This window comes from Otolemur garnettii, unplaced genomic scaffold, assembly GCF_000181295.1.
Source record: "Otolemur garnettii isolate 467f Iridium unplaced genomic scaffold, OtoGar3 scaffold00008, whole genome shotgun sequence".
NCBI lineage: Eukaryota > Metazoa > Chordata > Mammalia > Primates > Galagidae > Otolemur > Otolemur garnettii.
In genome coordinates this window covers 21,693,624-21,716,886 of record NW_003852403.1, presented here as the reverse complement: position 1 = coordinate 21,716,886, position 23,263 = coordinate 21,693,624, and the positions used below count along the sequence as shown (strand labels likewise).

The 23,263-nt window shown below is 38.8% G+C and overlaps 1 protein-coding gene and 1 pseudogene across 6 annotated transcripts in view; both read right to left on the bottom strand.

Annotated features, from left to right (window-relative positions):
* The window catches only part of JMJD1C (jumonji domain containing 1C), a 360,771-nt gene that overhangs the window by 84,644 nt on the left and 252,864 nt on the right, over positions 1-23,263 (bottom strand). The window lies entirely within an intron of this gene.
* On the bottom strand, positions 84-1,250 carry LOC105886407 (annotated as a pseudogene).

The following is a 23,263-nucleotide window of genomic DNA, read 5'->3' as shown; positions in this document are numbered from 1 at the left end:
AAAAAAAAAAAAAAAAAAAAAAATTCTTTGTAATATCTTTAATAATAGTTTTGAACTTTATATGGTAGTCCAAAAGTCTACAATGCTATTTTTCTTTTCTTCTTTTTTTTTTTTTCCAGTGACCTCAGAACTCTTTACTGGCATAAGAATACGCTGCTTTTACTGACTCAGTGTCTCAGAACTTTGGTGTCTTTGGTCTCAGACACCACTTTGCCACCCACTATCCTGCAGGTAGTGGTCTTTTGGATAGTCTGCATGGAGTTGCTGCTGTCCAGGGCATCATCAAGGTTGAAGTCCTCCCCATCTTCCAATAGGCAGCGGTAGGTGGCAATCTCAGCCTCTAGCTTGACCTTGATGTTTAGCAGTGCCTCATACTCATGGGCCTGGCACTGCCCCTCTGCCTGGGTCTGTGCCAGTTCTGACTCCAAATGCAGAAGGACCTCACTGAGTTGCTCCATCTGCATGGTGTCATAGCGAGCCTCCACCTCACTCAGACTGTCCTCCAACCTGGACTTCTGATTTCTCAGGAAGTCCAGTTTGATCTACAAGGACTGGACTGCAGGCGTCACCTCTGTAAGCTGTCTTAGCAGCTCCGATATCAGCAAACTGTGAGGTGACCACTGAGGTGCTCTCTTCAATCTGCTGGGACCAGGTCTTGGCTAGCTCTTCTTTGTTCTTCTGAGCCAGCTCATCATACTGGGCTCACATGTCTGCCATGATCTTGCTCAGGTCCCGAGATTTGGAAGCATCTACCTCTACAGTCACCCCAGAGCTGGCAATCTGGGCTTGTAGGACTTTTACTTCTTCCTCGTGGTTGTTCTTCATGAAAAGCAGCTCCTCCTTAAGAGCCTTGATCTCCGTCTCCAGCTGCAGCCAAGTAACATTGGTGTCATCAATGACCTTGCAGAGTCCATGGATATTGCTCTCCACAGACTGGCACATGGCCAGCTGTGTCTCATATTTGACTCTAAAGTCATCAGCAGCAAGATGGGCACTGTCAATCTGCAGAACGATGTGGGCATTGTCCACAGAATTTGCAAGGATCCTAGACCTCAGATCCTCCATGGTCTAGAAGTAATGCGCCCAGTCTCTGACTTAGGGCCCCTTCTTCTCCAGGTGTCTCCAGCCTCTGATTATCGGTCTCCAGGTTTCTCACTCTGTCCAGGTAGGAGGCCAGGTGATCATTCAGTTCTTGCATGGTCTCCTTCTTGGTCTGAATGCCCCCTATTCCTGCCAGACCCCCCACCCACCCCGTGGACCCCAGCTGCCCCGGAAACTGGTGGAACAGGACACGGAGATCTAGGAAGCCAAGCCCACGGCACCTGTACAGATGCTGGCTGCACTGCTGGCGGGCTAGACACTGTAGTTGGGTGCCTGCTCTGAACCCAGGGACCGGTAATTGCTGGAGAAGGCGGTGGAAGGAGTGGTGAAGGATATGATGTCCGAAGAAAAGAGGACAAGACTTGGGCAAGCTCGGCAATTTTTCTTTTAAGCTATTTATCAGCAAGGCTTTTATTGTGTCATCTGCTTACAGCATTTGCCAACCACAATTTACTTAATGTAGCTTCCTCAAACTTACAACTGAACAAACTCAGGAAGGCCTGGGAACTGTTTAATGTTTTCCAAAGCAGTAGCTAAAAATATTTTTTCAGCACAACCCAGGTTTTAAAAAGAAAAAAAAAAACAACAATCCTTGGAGTAGGAAGAAAAGAGTTCAACCTAACAAAAAGTAAAATTATATATTTGTATATTTTGAAGAAAGTATTCTACTAAAAATTCACAGCTACAAACTAATACTGAGCTAGTGTGTATGTATATAATGCATACTCACACATAATTGTGTCAGTGAGTACTGATTCATATAGAATATGAATCATAGTAGTCATACATTTTGTTCATATAGAATGAACATTCATTTAAAAAAATATTTAAAAATATAAAATGCAGGCTCGGCATCTGTAGCTCAGTGACTAGGGCGCCAGCCACATATACCAAGGCTGGCAGGTTTGAGTCCAGCCTGGGCCTGCTAAACAATAATGACAGCTACAACCAGAAAGTAGCCAGACCTCGTGGCAGGCACCTATAATCCCAGCTACTCCAGAGGCTCAGGGAAGAGAATCACTTAAGCCTAAGAGTTTGAGGCTGCTGTGAGCTGTGACACTGTAGCACTCTACTGAGGATAACATAGAAAGACTCTGTCTCAAAAAAAAATCTTTAAAAATATAACTTAACTCAATTAATACCATACTACCAACTTCCTGGACTGATTTTTCACTTTTCCCATGGAGTGCTATGAAAATGATAAACCTATAAACTTGAACTATTATACCATACTCTTGTCTCAGAGGGAACACACTCCAGTGCAAACTTGAACAATGAGTAGGTTCTGTGACTCAATACTCAGTCTTTTATGATGCTTACTTAAGTCTACCTGTTCCTTTATTTGGGTCTATGCAGAGCAAATGTGAAAATAGAAGTTAAGGAAGTATTCTATGTCTGAAATGCTTGGGACCAGAAGAAGTTCTGATTTTTCTGGACTTTGGAATATTTACCTGTGCATAACTGGTTAAGCATCCTTAACTTAAAAATATGAAATCAGTTAGCATTGCCTTTGAGCACTTTGGATTTTGGAATATTTCAGATTTTTTGATTAGGAATACTCAACCTATACTTAAGAAATGCTTTAAATTACAGAAAAAGAAAAAAAGGAGGGGAGCTAAAAATACAATACTAGATAACAGAAAAACACCTTAATTACATAGACTTGTTAAAGAAGGTAGTATGCATAATATACTTCACAATGACTTTCAGCAATTTCTTTTCCTAAAAAAGGTATGTTTGATGTATCCAGAAAATCTAATCAGAAAAGAACATAAACTGAATGAAGCACATTAAATGTTTATTTTGGGCTCGGGGGCCGTAGTACAGTGGTTACAGCGCCAGCCACATGAACCGAGCCTGGCCTGGTCCAACTAAACAACAACTGTGACAAAAAAAAAAAAAAAAAAAAAAAAAAAAACCAGATGTTGTGGCAAGTGCCTGTAGTCCCAGCTACTTGGTACTTTGGAGGCTGAAGCAAGAGAATTAGTTAAGCCCAAGAGTCTAAGGTTGCTATAAGCTGTGACGGCATTCTACCAAGCACGATATAGCGAGACTCCGTCTAAAAAAAAATGTTTATTTTGGTTTGTCTTGGGAAAAAGCAGTTTTTAAGGATCATTTATAACACAATTTGTATTATAATTCTATTAATTCTGATAAAAAAAATTTTTTTGCAGTCTTTGGCCAGGTTTGAACCCACCACCCCTCAGCACATGGTGCCGGCACCCTACTCCTTGAGCCACAGGCACCACCCAAGATAAAAATATTTTGAGTTCTGCAGTGCCTGTGGCTCAAGGAGTAGGGTGCTGGCACCCTATAGCAGAGGTGGCAGATTCAAACCCAGCCCTGGCCCCCAAAAATAAATAAATAAATAAAAATATTTTGATTTCTTCATCAAATGACATACTAAACACAATTTATGGTTTTCGTTGATACTTATGATTGACATCATTATTCATTATTATGATACAGTCCTAAGTATTGATTGATGTAAACAGTTGCCTCATACCGAATTGGGCCATTCAAACAATATTTGAATTTTGTTTTACTTTTTGGTTTTTTGGTAACCTCTTGTACTGCACTACCATTATTACCTTTTCAAAATTCTTATTTTGGCTTCTACATGCTGTGGTAAGGATATAAGATTTAACAACTTGTTGGAATTATGCCTGAAACAGTCTAAATGTGGAACCAAAAGGCTCTCTTATTACTAAAATTTATGAAGAATATATTTCATTCAACAAGATTTTGAACACCTGATCTTAATTACTGTGCCAAGGGACTGGCAATGTATATAAGACAGTTTCTGCCCTCAGGATCTTGCAGTCCAATGGAACAGAAGAGACACAAATACTATATAGACTAAAGAGTTTTACACAGGATACAGAGGAGAAAGTTGAATGATCTAGTTACTGTCTTGAGAAAGGTATCACAGAAAAGAAAATACTTGACTAGGACTTGAGAAAAGTATGAACACGTAAGTCTTTTAGCTGGAATTTCAAAAATACAAGGGCACCTGCCAGATAATGGAAGATCAGAAAAGAAAGGCTTTCTGGGCAGAGGAAAATGCATGTACAAGAATAGATGAATGAAGCAGTACAATATATAGGGAGAACTCTTAAGTATACTGGTATGGATTAAATGCAGGCAGCAGAGCAGGTAAGGAGGAAGACTCAAGGACCCTATTTGGAGAGTTCTGCAACAGTTCAGCCAGGTGTAGATGGAAGCCTTACAGCAGATATAAGTAGAATGAGACAGATACAAGCAATCTCAAAGAGGCAGTATCAACAATTCTCAGAGACAAATATGTAAGAGAAAAAGAAGAACCTAATATATTCCCAGATATTGATTTAAGTGACAAAATAGAATAGATATGGTTATGCCATTAGCTGGGATAAAGAATGATCAGGAAGGAAAACAAAAACAAGGTCTGAGTGCTGAATCTTAATTCGGTAAGCAGAAGAATATATGGTTTTCACCTTCTTAGTAATATCTACCCTGACCATCTTTTTAAACACTCTACACTGCTTCTCTCTTACCCAACTCTAATTGTTCTTACAATCACTTTTTCATATAGTCATAGCATTTATTAAATTTTATAACATATAATTTACTTATTACATTTATTATAATACCTGGCCTCTACTTGTAAAACTTAAGTTCCATGGGGGCAGAAAGTTTTATCTGAACAGTGCCTGGAACATAAGATAATGATAAATAAATAGTTTTAAAATAAGGGATAGTATAGCAGAGAGGTCTAGACTATAGTTTTGGATTCAGAAGACAGGAATTTTTTTTTAAATTTCAGATTAACATAAGGGTACATATAATCAGGTTACATTGTTTTGCGTTTGTTAGGTACAGACCAAGTTGTAGTTCAGCCCTTCACCCATGTGGTGTGCCACATACCTCTGAAGATAGGGTTTTGCACAACAATGGAAATATGACATTGCTTAGGATGAGTAGTGAAATGGAAGATACCAAAAAGGTACACCATAGGAAACCACTCAACAATAAAACTACATAGAGAAAAACCAGCAAGCCAGAGTAGGAAAATTTGAAAAGTATCATCAGAGGGGCAATAGGTATGAACAATTTCCAACCAGTAATCTGCAATGTTAAATGACAGATTCAGTAGGACACCAATGCAGACATGAATATTCATTGTGATAATTGCAATTATTCTCAATCTAAGCAACATCAGTTTTGTGGAAGCAGAGGCAGAAGCTAAGCTGCAGTAACTGAAGATGTTATTGAGAGGTAAGGAAATACAGACATAATAGTTCACATTAGTAAAAATCCAACTATGGGGCGGTGCCTGTGGCTCAAAGGAGTAGGGCGCTGGCCCCATAAGCGGGAGGTGGCAGGTTTAAACCCAGACCCGGCAGGTTTGAATCCAGCCTGGGCAAGCCAAACAACAGCTGCAACCAAAAAATAGCCAGGCATTGTGGTGGGCGCCTATAGTCCCAGCTACTTGGGAGGTGAAGGCAGGAGAATCGCTTGAGCCCAGGAGTTGGAGGGCTCAACTGTGAGCTGTGTTGCCGTGAGCTATGATGCCAGGACACTCTACCCAGGGTGACAGCTTGAGGCTCTATCTAAAACAAAAAATATCCAACTATGGGGCAAGGGAGTAAGATAACTAGAATGAGTATGAGAAATTTTATTTCTTATATTAGAAAACAATTTTCTAGAGTAATAGATAGTATATTTATGCCATTATTTATATAATGAAGAAAAAAACAATGAAAGAAAAATAGGCTTAAGATTTAGTAAGTGGAGAAAAATATCTATGAAGATAGATTCTAGAATACCATGAGAGGGATTAGCTTTTGAAAACACAATGTAAAGAGAGATAATTTGAGACAACTACAAACAACAAATTGAATATATCACCAGTGGGTTATAGTCTAAAGAATAAAAAAGAAATTTTTTTCTATTTTTAGTAGAAACCGAGTCTCGCTCTTGCTTAGGCTCCTCTCACCTCACTCTCCCTTGGCACCCATCGTCCCAGTTACTCAGGAGTTGAAGTGGGAGGATTGCTTGAGGTGGGAGGAAAGCCCAGGAGTTTGAGGTCAATGTTAAGCTAGGCTGATGCCACAGCACCTCAGCCTGGGCAGAAAAGTGAGACTGCCTCATTTTTAAAAAAAAAGGCACAGTGTGGTGGCTCATGCCTATAATCCTAACACTCTGGGAAGCTGAAGGGAAAAGATCATTTACATGAGCTCAGGAGCTGGCAGACTAGCCAGAGCAAGAGAGAGACCCCAAGACCCTATTTCTACTAAAAATGGGCAAGGCATGGTGGGATGTGCCTATAGTCTCAGCTACTTGGGCAGCTGAAGCAAAAGGATCACTTTAGCCCAGGAGTTTAAGGTTGCTAGGCTGATGTCATGGCTCTCCTTTAGCCTGGGTAACAGGGTGAGATTCTGTCTCCAAAAAAAAAAAAAAAAAAAAAACAAATGGAGGTGCACAGAAATTATACTGTTGGTGATAACATTAGTGTTGTCATTCTAAGTCTGGTGGTTGCATATGGTATGCAAATGAGTAAACATGATATTCTATCATTCCTGGTATTGCTTGCTAAGAAGTGAATTATAGAACTACTGTGAATAATGACATTAAGACTACAGACGTTTTAATTTATGTATTTAAATATACATATAGAGAAAATTAGAGATGAAACAATACAGAGTTCTTTTACCATACAGATGTTCCTTAATTTATAATGGGGTTAAATCCTAATAAATCCATCAGAAATTGAAAATATTGTTAAGTTGAACAGAATACGAAGAAGAGGCTCGGTGCCTGTGGCTCAAGTAGCTAAGGTGCCAGCCACATACACCTAAGGTGGCAGGTTCGAATCCAGCCCAGGCCCGCCAAACAACAATGATGGCTGCAACCAAAAAATAGCCAGGCATTGTGGCAGCACCTGTGGTCCCAGCTACTTGGGAGGCAGAGGCAGGAGACTCGCTTGAGCCCAGGAGTTGGAGGTTGCTGTGAGCTGTGATGCCACAGCACTCTACCCAGGGGGACAGCCTGAGGCTCTGTTTCAAAAAACAAAACAAACAAACAAAAAACCCAGGGGGACAGCCTGAGGCTCTGTCTCAAAAAACAAAACAAACAAACAAAAAACCAGAATACAAAGAAGAATCATTATTGGCCATGAACTGATAATTGTTAAAGCTGGATTCTACAAGGGAGCTCATGTTACTATTCTGTGGCTATATATGTTTAAAATTATATACAGGAAAAAAGTTTTATTGTATCATTCTTCTGCTCAAAACCCTCCCAAGACTTCCACTCCTTAACAGAAAAAATAAAAGTCCTTATAGTTGCCTGCAGAGCCCTTCTTAATCTGCCCTATAACCTTTCTCACATCATTTTATACTAATTTGCATATAGAATGCTTCGCCTATCCCCTTCTGGACTTTTTCTCCAGAGCACTTACCATATTCTAATATACTAAACAATTTTGTTTTTGTTGTTTTTTAAGAGACAGGGTATTGCTGTTACCAAGCTGGTGTATAGTGGCATCATCATAGCTCACTGTAGTCTCAATCAATGCTTCCAGCAAAGCCTCCATAGTAGCTGAGATTATAGGCACAGGCCACCATACCCAGTTTAAATAAATAGTCCTATAGTTTGCTGCCTGTGTTTTCCCAAAAGGTATGTTTTAGGAGGGCAGCAAAATTTTTGTTTTGTTCATGGCTCTATCTTAAATACCTAGAAATGGTAATGGTATCAGGGACATACCAGGTAATCAATTTGTAAAGTCAAAGCAATGATAAAAATGAACCCATCTCAGACCACAGAAGAGGAAAGGAGAGGTGCAAAAAATAGATTTTATAAGAACAGGAAGTTAAGGAGGTTCCTCTTATAATCTCAATTTCCTCTGTGTAGCAGAAGAAAGGTCATCTACTAAGAGAAAAGGAGGAAGCTGAGTAGAGTAGTGATAATTTTTGGAATAACTGCTTTAGGAAACAGAAGCTCAAAAGGGGCATACAACCTGGCTCAGTTGTTCCTATCACATAATTCTAACTTGAGCCTGGGCAATATAGCACAACTCCACCTTCAAAAAAGGGAAGTGGGGGCTCGGTACCCATACCACCGTGGTTCCGAGGTGGCAGGTTTGAACCCAGACCAGGCCAGGTAAACAACAATGAGAACTGCAACAAAAAAAAGCTAGGCTTTGTGGTGGGCGCCTGTAGTACCAACTACTTGGGAGAATGAGGCAAGAGAATCACTTAAGCCCAAGAGTTTGAGGTTGCTGTGAGCTGTGATGTTATAGCACTCTACCGAGGGTGACATAGTGAGACAGTGTCTCAAGGGAAAAAAAAAAAAGGTGGGGAGGGAAAGAGGGGCATATAAAAGAATGCCAAATGATACTAAGGTCTTGGCTAAGACTGGAGAACAATACAATGGCACTAAAATACACAGGAGTCATTTTTTTTCTGTAGTGCTCAGCATTTAAGGTAAAAATTATCCACAGAATTTTCTATGATAAAAATGCTATATACATATACTGTGCCACATATAACTATTGACATGCTTGAAATGTGGCTTGCTTGGCTGAAGAACTGGATTTTCAACTTAGTTTTACTTAATTTACCTTTAAATAGTCACTTGTGACTAGTGGCTATCAATAGTGGACAGGGTATATTTATGGTTTAAAGTTGGAAAAAGAAAATGGGATTATTCCAAAGTAGGAAATTAAAAGGCATATATGACAAAAAGACAAAAAATTAAGGGAATTAAGAACTTAACTAATAATTGTTGAAAAGATATACCATAGGAGAGCAATATCTTGGCTGGGAAAAATTAATAGAAAACTAGGAGAATGTAGGAAATTTACCAATTATATAACTCACTGATGAAGTGGTAAAGGCTGTCAATGACATCTATTTTATCATCTGAGGGTTAAAAAATAATTCCTTCTAAAGGATCTCTTGAAAGTAAAAACATCATGAAGAGAGATTTACCCAAAAAGATCTATTACTTTTCTCAAATCTTACCCATATACTCTTTCTCATAAAAATGTGAGTACAAAGATCTTTCACATACTTTCACCATACTACCTCACAAATACTGATAACAGTATAATGAGATAGGTATTAAATATCTATTTTAGAGATTAAAAAAGTAGTAAAGGAGTTATATACCTTGCACAGCATTTCAGATAGTAAGCACCAGAGATGAAATCTGAGTCCAGGCTGGACAGTTATACTATAACCAATTTGTAGCATTTCAATAGACTCCCCTCAAAGAGCATAAATTTCCTGAGGATAAATCTTATATGCATATAAATCTTATATGATTAGTTAAGTATCTTCAAACAATTTTTTTTTTTTTTTGAGATAGAGCCTCAAGCTATCATCCTGGGTAGAGTGCTGTAGCATCACAGCTCACAGCAACCTCCAACTCCTGGGCTCAAGCAAGTCTCCTGCCTCAGCCTCTCAAGTAGCTGGGACCACAGGCGCCGCCACAACGCCTGGCTATTTTTTGGTTGCAGCCATCATTGTTGTTTGGCAGGCCCGGGCTGAATTCCAACCTGCCAGCTCAAGTGTATGTGGCTAGCACCTTAGTCCTTTGAGCCACTGGCACCAAGCCTTTGAACAAAATCTTAATAAAATTTGGCAATTAATCCCATGATTGTTCTGGTTGATTTTGGTTCTCCTTGTAATTTAAAATTTAATTACTTTGTAACCTATTTCTGACTTTAAATAATATTAGCACTAAACCAGATACTCTAATATAAAGTCCTTGGAGTTCTTGGTGGAAAGATAGAGCTATCCAAGTTGTACCACCATTCAAATGGAATTCATAAAAAAATATAAATACAGACTTTTGATTCTAAAATGGCAATACTACAGAAAAAAACTAGCTTCACTCCATCCCCCTCCAAACCAAAACCAAGTATATAGCATGGAGATTATCACTAGCAAAATCCCAGAACTCAAAAATGAGGACAAGACAGTTTCCAGGGACACAGAGAAGTGAAAAATCCCTGAGCAGATGGTAAGAGAAGTGGATTTCCACAACTGTGATGCCACTTCCCCCAGGCCATCCAGCACTAAAGTGCAGAAAATTTCCACCTGACTCACAGTTTCTACATTGGAAAAAGTGAGATCAAGGTGAACAACCATCTTTTCCATAATCTGGGGTTCCCTGGCAAGAGATCTGTCCCTGCCTCAACCTATAGGAAGCATCAGAAGTGCCTGAAGAGAAAAATATCTCAAGGGAGAAGGAGAAGCCAGGACTACCATCCCCAGCCCTAGAAATTCTGCTCCATTACGCAGTGAAAGGAGACACTAAATCAGAGTGGCTGTTCACTAACACCATGCTGTAGGAGATTTGTTCTACAGATCCCATAGGAATAAAAACTAATGCCACATTACTGGGATAACCCCCATTTGGGATCAGCGTTCTGACTGTTTACTAGAACCCAGGCAAAGCTTACCTTAAGACACAGTCTAGGCTTGGCGCCCGTGGTTCAAGTGGCTAAGGCGCCAGCCACATACACCTGAGCTGGTGGGTTCGAATCCAGCCTGGGCCCACGAAACAACAATGATGGCTGCAACCAAAAAAAATAGCCGGGCATTGTGGCAGGCACCTGTAGTCCCAGCTACTTCAGAGGCAGAGGCAGGAGACTCGCTTGAACCCAGGAGTTGGAGGTTGCTGTGAGCTGTGATGCCACAGTACTCTACCCAGGGCGACAGCTTGAGGCTCTGTCTCAAAAAAAAAAGACACAGTCTAATGCCCCAAAGGAAGTAGGGACCCAGCTGGGGTCAAAAAAGAGGTAAATTACAAAGAATCTCTAAATAAACATATCCAATAAAAACAAAAAAAGAAGGGTGGTGCCTGTGCCTCAGTGAGTAGGACACTGGCCCCATATACCGAGGGTGGCGGGTTAAAACTGCAACAAAAACATAGCCCATCATTGTGGCAGGCGCCTGTAGTCCCAGCTACTCTGGAGACCAAACAAGAGAATCGCCTAAGCCCAAGAGTTGGTGGTTGTTGTGAGCTGTGACTCCATGACACTCTATCAAGAGTGACAAAGTGAGACCCTGTCTCTAAAAAACCCCCAGAAAATCGGACAAAGAAAATTGAAACAAATAATCATTCAATGTAACAATGCACAAGAACACCGTGGCTCATGCCTATAACCTTAGCATTCTGGGAGGCCAAGGCAGTGGATTGCTTGAGCTCACAGGTTGGAGACCAGCCTAAGCAAGAGTGAGATCCTGTCTAAAAATAGCTGGGCATTGTGGCAGGTGCCTGTAGTCCCATCTACTTGGGAGGCTGAGGCAAGAGAATCGCTTGAGCTCAAGAGTTTGAGGTTGCTGTGAGCTATGATGCCACCACTCTCTACACCAAAGGCGATAAAGGGAGATTGTCTCAAAAAAAACAAAAAAAACCCCAATAACAAAAGGCTGGGCATGGTGGTTCAGGCCTGTAATCCTGGCACTCTGGGAGGGCGAGGCAGGTGGATTGCCTCAGCTCATGGGTTTGAGACCAGCCTGAGCAAGAGCAACACCCCGTCTCTTTAAAAAAAAGCCTCTGTGCATTGTGGCAGGCTCCTGTAGTTCCAGGTACTTAGGAGGGTGAGGCAAGACAATCACTTGAACCCAAGAGTTTGAGGTTGCTGTGAGCTATGACACCACAGCACTCTGAGGGCGATCATAGCAAGACTCTGTCTCAAAGAAATAAAAGAAACGAAAAAAGGAACAACAGTAAATAGGAAAACACAACCTTCTCAAACAGACAAAGCAAGAACCTTCATGAGACAGCAATATGCAACCTAAGCAAGAATTTTAAGGAAATGCATTAATGTCTAATACAACACAGAAAAATCAATTTGAAAATTCATCAGAGGTGGGAGGCCTGTGGCTCAGTGGGTAGGGCACCAGCCCCATAAACTGAGGGTGGCGGGTTCAAACCCAGCCCCAGCCAAACTACAACAAAAAGTAGCCGGGTGCTGTGGCAGATGTATGTAGTCCCAGCTACTTGGGAGACTGAGGCAAGAGAATCGCCTAAGCCCAGGAGTTGGAAGTTGCTGTGAAGCCACTCTACCAAGGGCAATAAAATGAAACTCTGTTCTCTGAAAAAAAAAAAAAAAGAAAGAAAAGAAAAAGAAAAGAAAATTCATCAGAGGAATTTAACAAAGGAATTGAAATTTAAAAAAAATTTTTGAGCAAGGCACAGTAGCTCACGCCTGCAATCCAAGCACTCTGGGAGGCCGAGGCAGGTGGACTGCTTGAGCTCATAGGTTCAAGACCAACCTGAGCAAAAGTGAGCCCCGCCTCTAAAAATAGCCAGGTGTTGTGCAGGCTCCTATAGTCCCAGCTACTTGGGAGGCTGAGGCAAGAGAATCGCCTGAGCCCAAGAGTTTGAGGTTGCTGTGAGCTACAATGCCATGACACTCTATTGAGGGCAACAAAGTGAGACTTTGTCTGGAAAAATAATTTTTTTTTGGAACTGAGAAATACATTTGCTTAACTGAAATACTCTTTAGAGGCTTTCAATAGCAGAATCAATCAAGCAGAGAAAAGAATCATCAGGTGTAAAGATAGGCTACTTGGCTCAGCACTTATAGCACAGTGGTTACCAGCCACATACACTGAGGCTGGAGGGTTCGAGTCCCATCTGAGCCAAGTAAACAACAATGACAGCTGCAACAGAAAACAGCTGGGCATTGCGGTGGGCACCTATATTCCCAGCTACTTGGAAGGTTGAAACAAAAGAATCACTTAAGCCCAAGAGTTGGAGGCTGCTGTGAGCTGTGATGCCACAGCATTCTACCAAAGGCGACACAGTGTAACTCTGTCTCAAAAAAAAAAATAAGACAGGCTGCTTAAAAATAAACTAAAAGGAGAAAAAAAAGAAAAAATAATGAAAAGAAAAGACGGTCAGTCAAGCACGGTGGTTAGCCTCTGTAATGCTTGCTGCTCATGAGGCTGAGGTGGGACCAAGGAGTTCAAGCCTGTAGTGAGCTATGATTGTGCCACTGCATTCCAGCCTGGATGACAGAATAAGACTCTGTTTCCTAAAATAAATAACTAAATGAATAAATAAATAAAAATAAAAGAATAAAGACCACCTACTACATACAACATACAGAAAATTACCTTAAAACAACTAAATCTAAGAATTACTCGTATTCCAAAGGACAATGAGGACAGGCATGGAGGTTTACATCTATTAGCCTAGCAGTCTGGGAGGAAAAGGCAGGAAGATTTCTTGAGGCCAGGAGTTGGAATAACCTTATTAGCAAGATCAAATACTCTCATCTCTATAAAAAATAGAAAAAAAAATTAGCTGGCGTGGTGGCAGACCCATAGTCCAAGCTAACCTGTAGTCCCAGCCATTCCAGATCAGGAGGCTGAGGCAGAAGAATTGCTTGAGCCCAGGAGATTGAGGTGCAGACAGCTATAATGAAGCCATCCCACTCTAGATTGGGTGACAGAGTACACTCTGTCTCCAAAAAAAAAAAAAAAAAAAAGAGCAAGGGATAAAGAAGTGTAGAAAGCTTACTTAAAGACATTATAATAAGAAAAAAAAAACTATCCAAAACTTGAAAAAGAGATAAAAACACAGGTAAAGGAAGGCCAAAGAACAAAATATAGATTCAATTCATATAACACTACCCTCAAGGCATGTGATAATGAAACTCACAAAGGATAAAAGACAGAATTTCAAAGAACGAAGGGAGAATCCTAAAAGTAGGAAGAGAAAAAGCAGCAAATAACATATAAAGCAGCTATAATTTGGATGGCAACAGATTGCTCAACTGAAACCATATGGGACAGAAGATGAGATGACACGCTCAAAGGGTTGATATAAAACTAACAACAACAAAACACATGCTGCACAAACCTGCTGTCTAAGAATACTGTGTCCAATGAAGCTTTTTTTTTTTTGTAGAGACAGAGTCTCACTTTCTTGTCCACTTTCATGGTAGAATTCCATGACATCACAGCTCACAGCAACCTCCAACTCCTGGGCTTAGGTGATTGTCTTGCCTCAACCTCCCAAGTAGCTGGGACTATAGGCGCTGGCCACAATGCCCGGCTTGAACCTGCCACCCTTGGCACAGGGGGCCAGTGCTCTATCCACTGAGCCAGAGGTGCCGCACTCTAGCGAAGCTAAATTCTATAACTATGAAGTAGAGATAGTCTCTCCCATACAAACAAAAGCTAGCAGATTTCACCACTGCTAGAACCATCTTACAAGAACCACTAAAGGGTGGCTCGGCACCTGTGGCTCAATTGGCTAGGGCGCCAGCCACATACACCTAAGGTGGCGGGTTCAAATCCAGCCCTGCTCGCCAAACAGCAATGACAGCTGTGGCCAAGAGGTGGCCGGGCGTTGTGGCAGGCGCCTGTGGTCCCAGCTACTTGGGAGGCAGAGGTAAGAGACTCACTTGGGCCCAGGAGTTGGAAGTTGCTGTGAGCTGTGATGCCACAGCACTCTACCCAGGGGGATAGCTTGAGGCTCTGTCTCAAAAAAAAAAAAAAAAAAAACCACTAAAGGGAATTCTTCCATCTGAAAGAAAAAAAATCACTAATGTTGAAAGAAAAACTGAAGATATAAAACTCACTGGTAAAATTAAGTATATAGACAAACCCAGAATATTCTAATACTGTAATTGTGGCATGCAATCCACTCATAATTCTAGTATGAAACTGAACAGATTGGTGAGGATGTAGAGAAAGGGGAACCCTTGTAAACTGATGGTAGGAATGTAAATTAAATTAGTAGGCCACTATGGAGAAAAGCATGGTAGTTCCTCAAACAGAACTTCCACATGATCCAGTAATAACACCAGGGGGTATATTATCAAAAACAAAAAAAGGAAATCAATATAGAGAGACCTCTGCACCTGCATGTTTACTGCAGTGCTATTTACAATAACCAAAATATATATATCAGCCTAAGAGCCCGTTGATGGATAAAGAAAATATTATTCAACCATAAAAAGGAAACTGTCATTTGCAGCAATATGGATAGAACTGGAGATCATTATGTTAAATGAAATAAGTGAAGTAGAGAAAGACAAACTTTGCAGGTTCTCATACCTGAGAACTAAAAAAGTGCATCTCATGAAGATAGAGTGAGTACATTTGTTGGTACTGGTGACAGGGAATGGTAGAGGGGAGACAGGATGAAGAGAAGTTGATTAATGGATGCAAATAAACAGTTTGAAAGAAGAAATAAGACCTACTGTTTTATAAATCAGTAGGGTGACTACAGTTTACAATAATCTACCATTTAATTTTCAAAATAGCGAGAAAATAATTTGAATGTTTATAACATAAATAAAAGACAAATATAAAGTGATGAATACCAATTACACTGATCTGAGCTTTATAAATTATATGAATGCATTAAATTACCACATGTACCCCCAAATACATACATTTATTATGTATCAATAAAAATTAAAAATATAACTATAGACATGTATATTCATACCTACTTACAGAATAAGACAAATTGGAAAAGAGATAACTTGGAAGTGATTAAAACCAATACAATACTTTCCTTTACCATGCTGGTACTGAACAACATTAATTAACCACACACTCTTTCTTGGCCAAGGGCAGAGCCTCATAATGCTTCCCAACATTGGTAGCTAGGCAGATGCTACCAATTTATATTAATACATGTTTTCCTGACTGACATATATGCAATAAACATTAAGAAAAGTTCTCAACATTGGGCTTTGTTAACACTGAAAGTAATTGTTAACATGTGATAGAATGTAAATTCTTGAAGAAAAAAGTGGATGTGACAGAAACAAGGTAAGAACCCATCCTCTGCAATGGGTTCAGTATTATGTTTTTAAAGTCCACATACTGAATAACATTTGGCCCTTTAAACTTAAAGACTCTACATTTATGTCTCTCCCCTTGCTCTGAAAGAAAATCAAGTGTTTTATCTATTTTTGAATTCACAGAGCAAAGTAACTGAAACATAGAAATAAGAAGAAACAATAAAACTATTGTTACAGCACAGAAATCACAAGATCCTCCTTTTCCTCACTATTTGCATGGGAGTGAGGGGGTGAGGGTGGACTGCAGTGGCATCATCATAGCTCACTGCAACTTCAAACTCTTGGGCTCAAGTGATCCTCCTGCCTCAGCCTCCCAAAGTGCTAGTAGAATTACAGACATAAGCCATTACACCCAGCCTTTCCCCTCAATTTTTAAAAACATACCTGCTCTAGGATGGCGGCACCTGTGGCTCATGGAGTAGAGCGCTGGCCCCATATAGGGGAGGTGGCAGGTTCAAACCTGGCCAGCCAAAAAAAAAAAGTTATCTTAAGGCTGGGTACGGTGGCTCATGCTGGGATTGCTTGAGCTCACAAGTTCAAGAGCAGCCTGAGCAAAAGCGAGACCCTGTCTCTACTGAAAAATAGAAAAACTGAGGGAAGAGGATCACTTGAGCCCGAGTTGGAGGCTGTTGTGAGCTATGATGCCTGAGGACTCTATCCAGGGCGACAGCTTGAGACTCTGTGTCTCCAAAAAAAAAAAAAAAAAAAAAAAAAAAAAAAAAAAACCATACCTGCTCTAAAATGCAGGTCTAATGCCTGATCATTTGCAAATTAGGAGTTATACTCCAAAGATTGGGGTGACCAGATTTTAACATTGGTAAAGCAGGACATGGCCGGGGCAGGGCAGGACCTGACAACAATGCAAACTTTGATAAGCAGTTCTCGATAATCACTTCTCAACAATTATTTGTTATTATTACAGTTTAATATTACAAAATTAACAAAAATAATATAAAACTCATATCCTGGTGAAATAGCCACATGGCAGCCGAAAACCATATATATTCCCTTCCTGTTCTCCCGCCCGTTCGTGCATTCTTTAAAACTCCACGGGACATGGGACAAATTGTCAAAAAGCGGGACGTCTGGTCACCCCACTAAAGATTGACTTAATGTTTCAGAAAATTTCAACAGCACGTCTATGGTTCATCTTTTAAGGGTACATGGGAATCTTTCTAAATAAAGGATATAAATGTCTTAACACAATAAAAAAAGAAAATTTCAACAGAACAGAATAGTATACTTTAGTCTGATTTATCTTGGGGTTAACAATCACTTGAACAAATTATGCAGCTGTAAAAAAATGGGGGAAAAAAAAGAACGGTACCCCAAGTGATCAAAATAGAGTGATACTGGTATAAGGACAGTCATAGAAATCAAGAAATAGAATACAGAGCACAGAAATAAATTGTTACATAAATGGTCAGTTAATTTTCAATAAATGGTATGCCAAAGAACATATGAAGAGAGAGAAAAGCACAACCTACAGAAAGGGAAAAAAATATTGCTAAAGCATATGCCTCATAAGGTACTAATATCCAGAATATAGAATAGAGAATTCCTACATCTCAATGACAAAAAAGCAAACAGTATATTTATAAAATGGGCAACAGATTTGAAAGAACATTCTCCAAATACATGTAGTATAGTAATAACCAATAATCTTATGAAAAGATGCTCAATATCACTAAGTAGGGAGATTCAAAACAAAAACCACAATTTGTTACCACTTTATTATCCATTAGCATGGCTATTATTAAGAAAATGAAAAATAGTTTAAGTATTGGCACAGACATGAAAGGAAACAAAACTTTATGAATTACTGGTGAGAATAAAAAATGGTGCAGTGGCTAGGCATGGTGGATTGCCTCTCAGTTTAGAACCGATTCAAGCAAGAATGAGACCCCCCCATCTCTAAAAATAGCCACACATTGTGATGGCCATGCACTCGTAGTCCCAGCTACTTGGGAGGCAAAAGAATTGCTTAAGTCCAAGAGTTTAAGGTTGCTATGGAACTGTGATGCCATGGCACTCTATCGAGAAGAACAAAGTAAGACTCCGTCTCAAAAAAAGAAAAGATATATATGTGTGTGTGTGTGTATATATATATATGGTGTAGCCACTGATGAAAACAGTTGTTTCTCTAAAAGCTAAACATGGAATTACCATATTATTCAGCAAAATTTGACTCCTAGGTAAATACCCCAAACAACTGAAAGGAACACCTCAAAATTTGTACAATAATGTTCATAGCAGCACTATTCACAATTAGGCAAAAGGTAGAAACAACCAAAATACACAACAGGAAATGAACAGGCAAACAAAATGTGATCTATACACAAAATGGAGTATCATTCAGCCATAAAAATGAAATTCTAACACATGCTACAAAACGGATCAAACTTAAAAGATATTATGCTAAGGGAAATAAGCCGGTAACAAAAGGACCAATAGTGCAAGAATCTGCTTACGTGAGGTACCCTAAAATAGGTAAATTCATAGGTCAAGTAAAATTGAGGTTATAGGTTACCAGGAGTTAGGGGGAGGAAAGAATTGGGAAATGGGGAGTTACTGTTTAATGCAGAGTTACTTGGGATGATAAAAAAGTTGTGGAAATGCACAGTGCTAATAGTTGCATGATATTGTTAATGCACTTAATACCAGTGATTGTACACATAAATGGTTAAAATGCTAAGTTTTCTGTTTGCTTCTTTTATACTAATGTTCATTATTCCTCTACTCAATGAGGACAATGATATTGAGATCAATCAGTGGTTTATCCAACTAAAAATGGTTAAAAAGTCTCCCTTTCTTATCACTACTCTACCTTCACAGGAAGATAGATGGTATGGTTAGGGTTTATGTAAATGGTCCATTCAATAGGCATTCTGTTAATTCACTTGACTTCATGTATTTAACAAATTCTCCTGTCCTACTAGGTTAGCTAATTTTAATATTCATCCTGATATATTGCAGACTTCTACTCTAAGAACAGGAACATCTCCTTTGTATCCATCCCATAACAAGAATGGACTCCTTCACTGGTGTCTATTACTACATTTTGCCTATATTTACATTTGTACTTTTTTTTCATATTTTCCTTTCTTTTCTACTAATAAATATGCATTATTTATTTAGTTATTTATTTGCCCATCTGGCTTTCTAATTTTTTTTACATATACATGTGTTTATTAGGTTTCCATTTTTTTCCCTTCACAAAATTAAAAAGGCTTAAAATTTAATAACAATAACAATGTTTAAGAAAAGGACTAGAAACAAAAACCTCATAAAGAACGAACAAAGATAAATATATTCAGAAAGGAAATCAGACGATTGCTGCATCGAAATATTAAGCAATAATAATAAGGCAAAGAAAGTAACATTCACATTGTCAAATAAGAGTATGTCTATTACAGAATGCTTTGATTCTGAGGTGCAGTCTGGAGTCATCAGTTAACTTTTTCTCATTTTTTTTTTCCAAAGTCTCCAAAAATAGACAACTAAAAAACAGACCATGCCAAATCTTATAGACAACAGAAAAAGAAGAAATACTTCAAAATCATTCTACTTAATCTGGATACAACTGATATTAAAATTGGAGAAAACATATTGTTATAAAGGGGAAATTAGAAACATATTTCACTTATAAATGATGATGCAATATCCCAAACAACACATTAACAAGTTGAATTGAAAAATCAAAGCAAAATCAAATCAAATCCATGTGAGAATTAGTTATTTTTTTTTCCTTTCTTTCTCCCCCCCTTCTTTTCCTTTCCCTCCCTCCCTCCTTCTCTGTCTGGTTTCCCCTTCCCCCATGCCCCACCGTGTCATTAATTGTCCTCATATCAAAATGGAATACATAGAATTCATACTTCTCCATTCCTGTGATGCTTCACTAAGAATAATGGGTTCCACTTCCATCCAGGTTAGTACATTCAGGTTAGGATGTCAGTACATCCATATTAGCTGTAAACTCTCCATTTTTTTAATGGCTGAATAATATTCCCTGGTATACACATATCACAGCTTACATTTGTACTTTTCTATGTGTGTTTTCCCCATTAGACTGTAGGTTTTATGAAGGCAAGGTATTTGTATTCCCTAATATAACACAACAGGCCCTTAACATATGAATAAATAGCCCTCACCCATATTATTTATTGTTGGTATTGTTTTGTCTTTAGTCTGAAGCCTTGGAAGAGTTGGAGTATAGGGCAGTGCCTGTGGCTCAAGGGCGCCGGCCCCAACTACTGGAAGTGGCAGGTTCAAGCCTGGCCCCAGCCAAAAATGAAAAAAAAAAAAAAAAAAAAAGAGTTGGCTTATACAATCTTTCATCAAGAAGCTGAGAAGGGTTCATTTTACAGTATTTATTTTTCAGTTTTGACTTTGAGGAAACCTAGGTTCCAAATACCTATATGCACAAAAAAGAAAGCTACACAGCTAAAAAAAAAAAAAATAAACTAAGAGACTACAAAACATCTTAAGCCAGAGGTGTCCAAACTTTTTTTCCTTCTGCATCTCTGCCACACATTGAAATAAAAGGTGTTGTCTTGGGGTGCACATCAAATACACAAACACTAAGATAAGCTGAATCTGAAAATGCACAGATTTGAAGTGTAGCTTGCTATTAGCATGTGGAAAATCTAGGAAAGTTGTACTGGCAATAAAATTAAGAAAAAACTTGGTCATTTACTTAGGAAAGATTTCAAATGTAAGAAAAAAAAGCCAAATGGAAGAGAACAATATACAAATAGGAGGCACTTCCCATTTGATAGCTCACAAAGATGGGTGGTATGACAGAAACAACATCTTGGAATCTGAAGTTTGGGGTCCAAGATGTTTTGGCTGCCACTAGCTGTGTGAACCTAGATTTCAGGTCACAACTTTGTTAAACTTCATTTTCTTCTTTAGAGACAGAGTCTCATTCTAGCCACCCTCGGTAGAGTGCTATGGTGTCACAGCTCACAGCAACCTCCAACTCCTGGGCCTAGGCAATTTTCCTGCCTCAGCCTCCAGAGTAGCTAGAATCACAGGCACCTGCCACAACGCCCAGCTATTTTTTGTTGCAGTTTGGCTGTGGCTGGGTTCAAACTCGCCACCCTTGATATGTGGGGGCAGTGCCCTACTCACTGAGTCACAGGCCTTGCCCTTTTTTTACCTATAGAAATTATTACCATATATTCTTCTCCCTTCCTCATATTTCTTCCATATTCTCCTTTCATTCTCTTATGCCACCTATCTCATTTATTAAGAAACATAAATCAGAACTAAAAGGTCTTGCAAAGGAGAGAGGATAGGTGGGTGAACTGATACAAACACACACAAGTCACATGAAAATGAGCACTATGAGAAACAGAACCTATGAGTAAGGAGAAGAAACCTGTCTAAAGAAAGGAGATTGGGGGAAGGGAGAAAAGGGACTATGTGACAAGTTCCTGACTTTTCAGTTTCCAGTTCCAATTTGAATAAGGTTTGGATATATTTTCTTGCTATGGATGTACCATGACATTGCCTGCTATATTTTTATAATACTCCCTTTTTAAATTTAATCTACTTTTACATGGGTTTCTATTTCTGCTACTCTTTTATTTGTAAATTGGAATTCTCAAAGATTTTTGTGGATTAAATAAATTAATATCTACCCTAGCAGTAGGGCACAAAATTAAGAGTATAATACAATCTGTTTTCTCATAAGGCTAACTAAAATACAGCACATAAAAATATTTTGGATATTTTCAAATTTTAAAAATATAAAAATACTAATATTACACTGAGAACTTGAATTTTAATTTTGAGATTTTGGATAATGTGTCCATGTTTTAGTAAGATTATATAATTGGGAAAAGGAATAAATAAATATTGTTCTATTTTGAATGGCAAAAAGAAAACTAGAAAATCTTTCTCAATGGTAACTAGTAATGGCTTAGACTCTTTGGAATCTAATGTCTACAAGCTTAATTTCACATACTTTAAATTCATAACAGCAGCCATAAAAAATTAAAAAGGGACTGGCAGATTTTTTTAGCATATGAACATAGCAGCTTTGGGATCAGAAGAGAATTACTGAAGTGACTTAGAATAATGTTTTCAATCTGAGTATTGCAGAATGGCTCATACTTGGGCCAAATTTCAGTCAAAATAACATGTTCCTGAATTCCAAGGATACATTTTAAACACACTAACGTTTTGCAACCAATTTTTACAGATGAAGAACTCCTCTTTCAATGGCAGCAGAGATGAATCAAAATATCTGACTGATTTATGGGAACTTCATAAGCATGTTTCATAATTATTTTTGAAACTATATAAGATCACCTAGGTAGATGATAGAAGGAGTATATAAAAAGAATTCAGAGCAAAATTCATGAATTTATTAACACGATGTACCGACTTTAAGTTAAAAAAAAAAAAAGGAAGTACAAAGACTCTGCTTTATGCTGCTAGTTCCCCTTTTCTTGTTGTCCATCCTACTATACAGGGTTTGGCTTGGCTCTACGATTGCAAGCTGTCACTTTTGACTAGGAATGGAATAAAGCCATGTATTACACAACAGCTGTTTCCTGCTCTGGCCTATCTCCTAGACCACCCCCAGGCCAGGCCTGCCCAGGGATGCTAATCCTACCAAGCCAAAAATCTACCAATAGTTTGGAGCTATAGTTATAATCCTGTATTTTTTATACTCTTCACAGAGTATATATGCTATAATTGTTCTCATTTTACTGATTTTGTGTCAATGACATACTTCCAAATTTCAATCAAATGCTAATAAGAAGTCAACGTGAAATGCGAAAGGGAGATGCATATGAAAATTCAGGGAGCAATTGGGAATGTGCTCAACACCTGCCAAAATATAATTCAGAAACGGAAAGAGAAAAATAGAGAGTAAAGACTTAAGTAAATATCATTAATCTAAACAATCTTGGTTCTGTAATCTGCAGAACTCTGATTTTCAAAAGTTTTCTTTTATGCTAAAACTAGTTTTAGGTTGAATGCCTTTTATCCCAGAGACTAAAATAATTAAGGCTTAATGTGACTGTGTTAATGCTGATCAGAAGTGGCTATTTTGTCACATTAGAGCTTTGAGTGCTTGAAAGGAATTTCAAAGGTCATACAGACCAATTCTTTTAACTCAATGATTAGAGGATTTTTCGACTTGCAGTATTACATCCACAAAGCCTCTTGTCAGAGGTTAGTAAGGTACAGAAAAATAACTCTATGCTTTACTAAGTATCACTTACACTTTTTGAGATAAAAATGACTATTAACTATCAGCAACAATGGAGTTTATGACTTTCTCTATGGTAAAAAGTAATGGTGTGTTATGAAGAATTA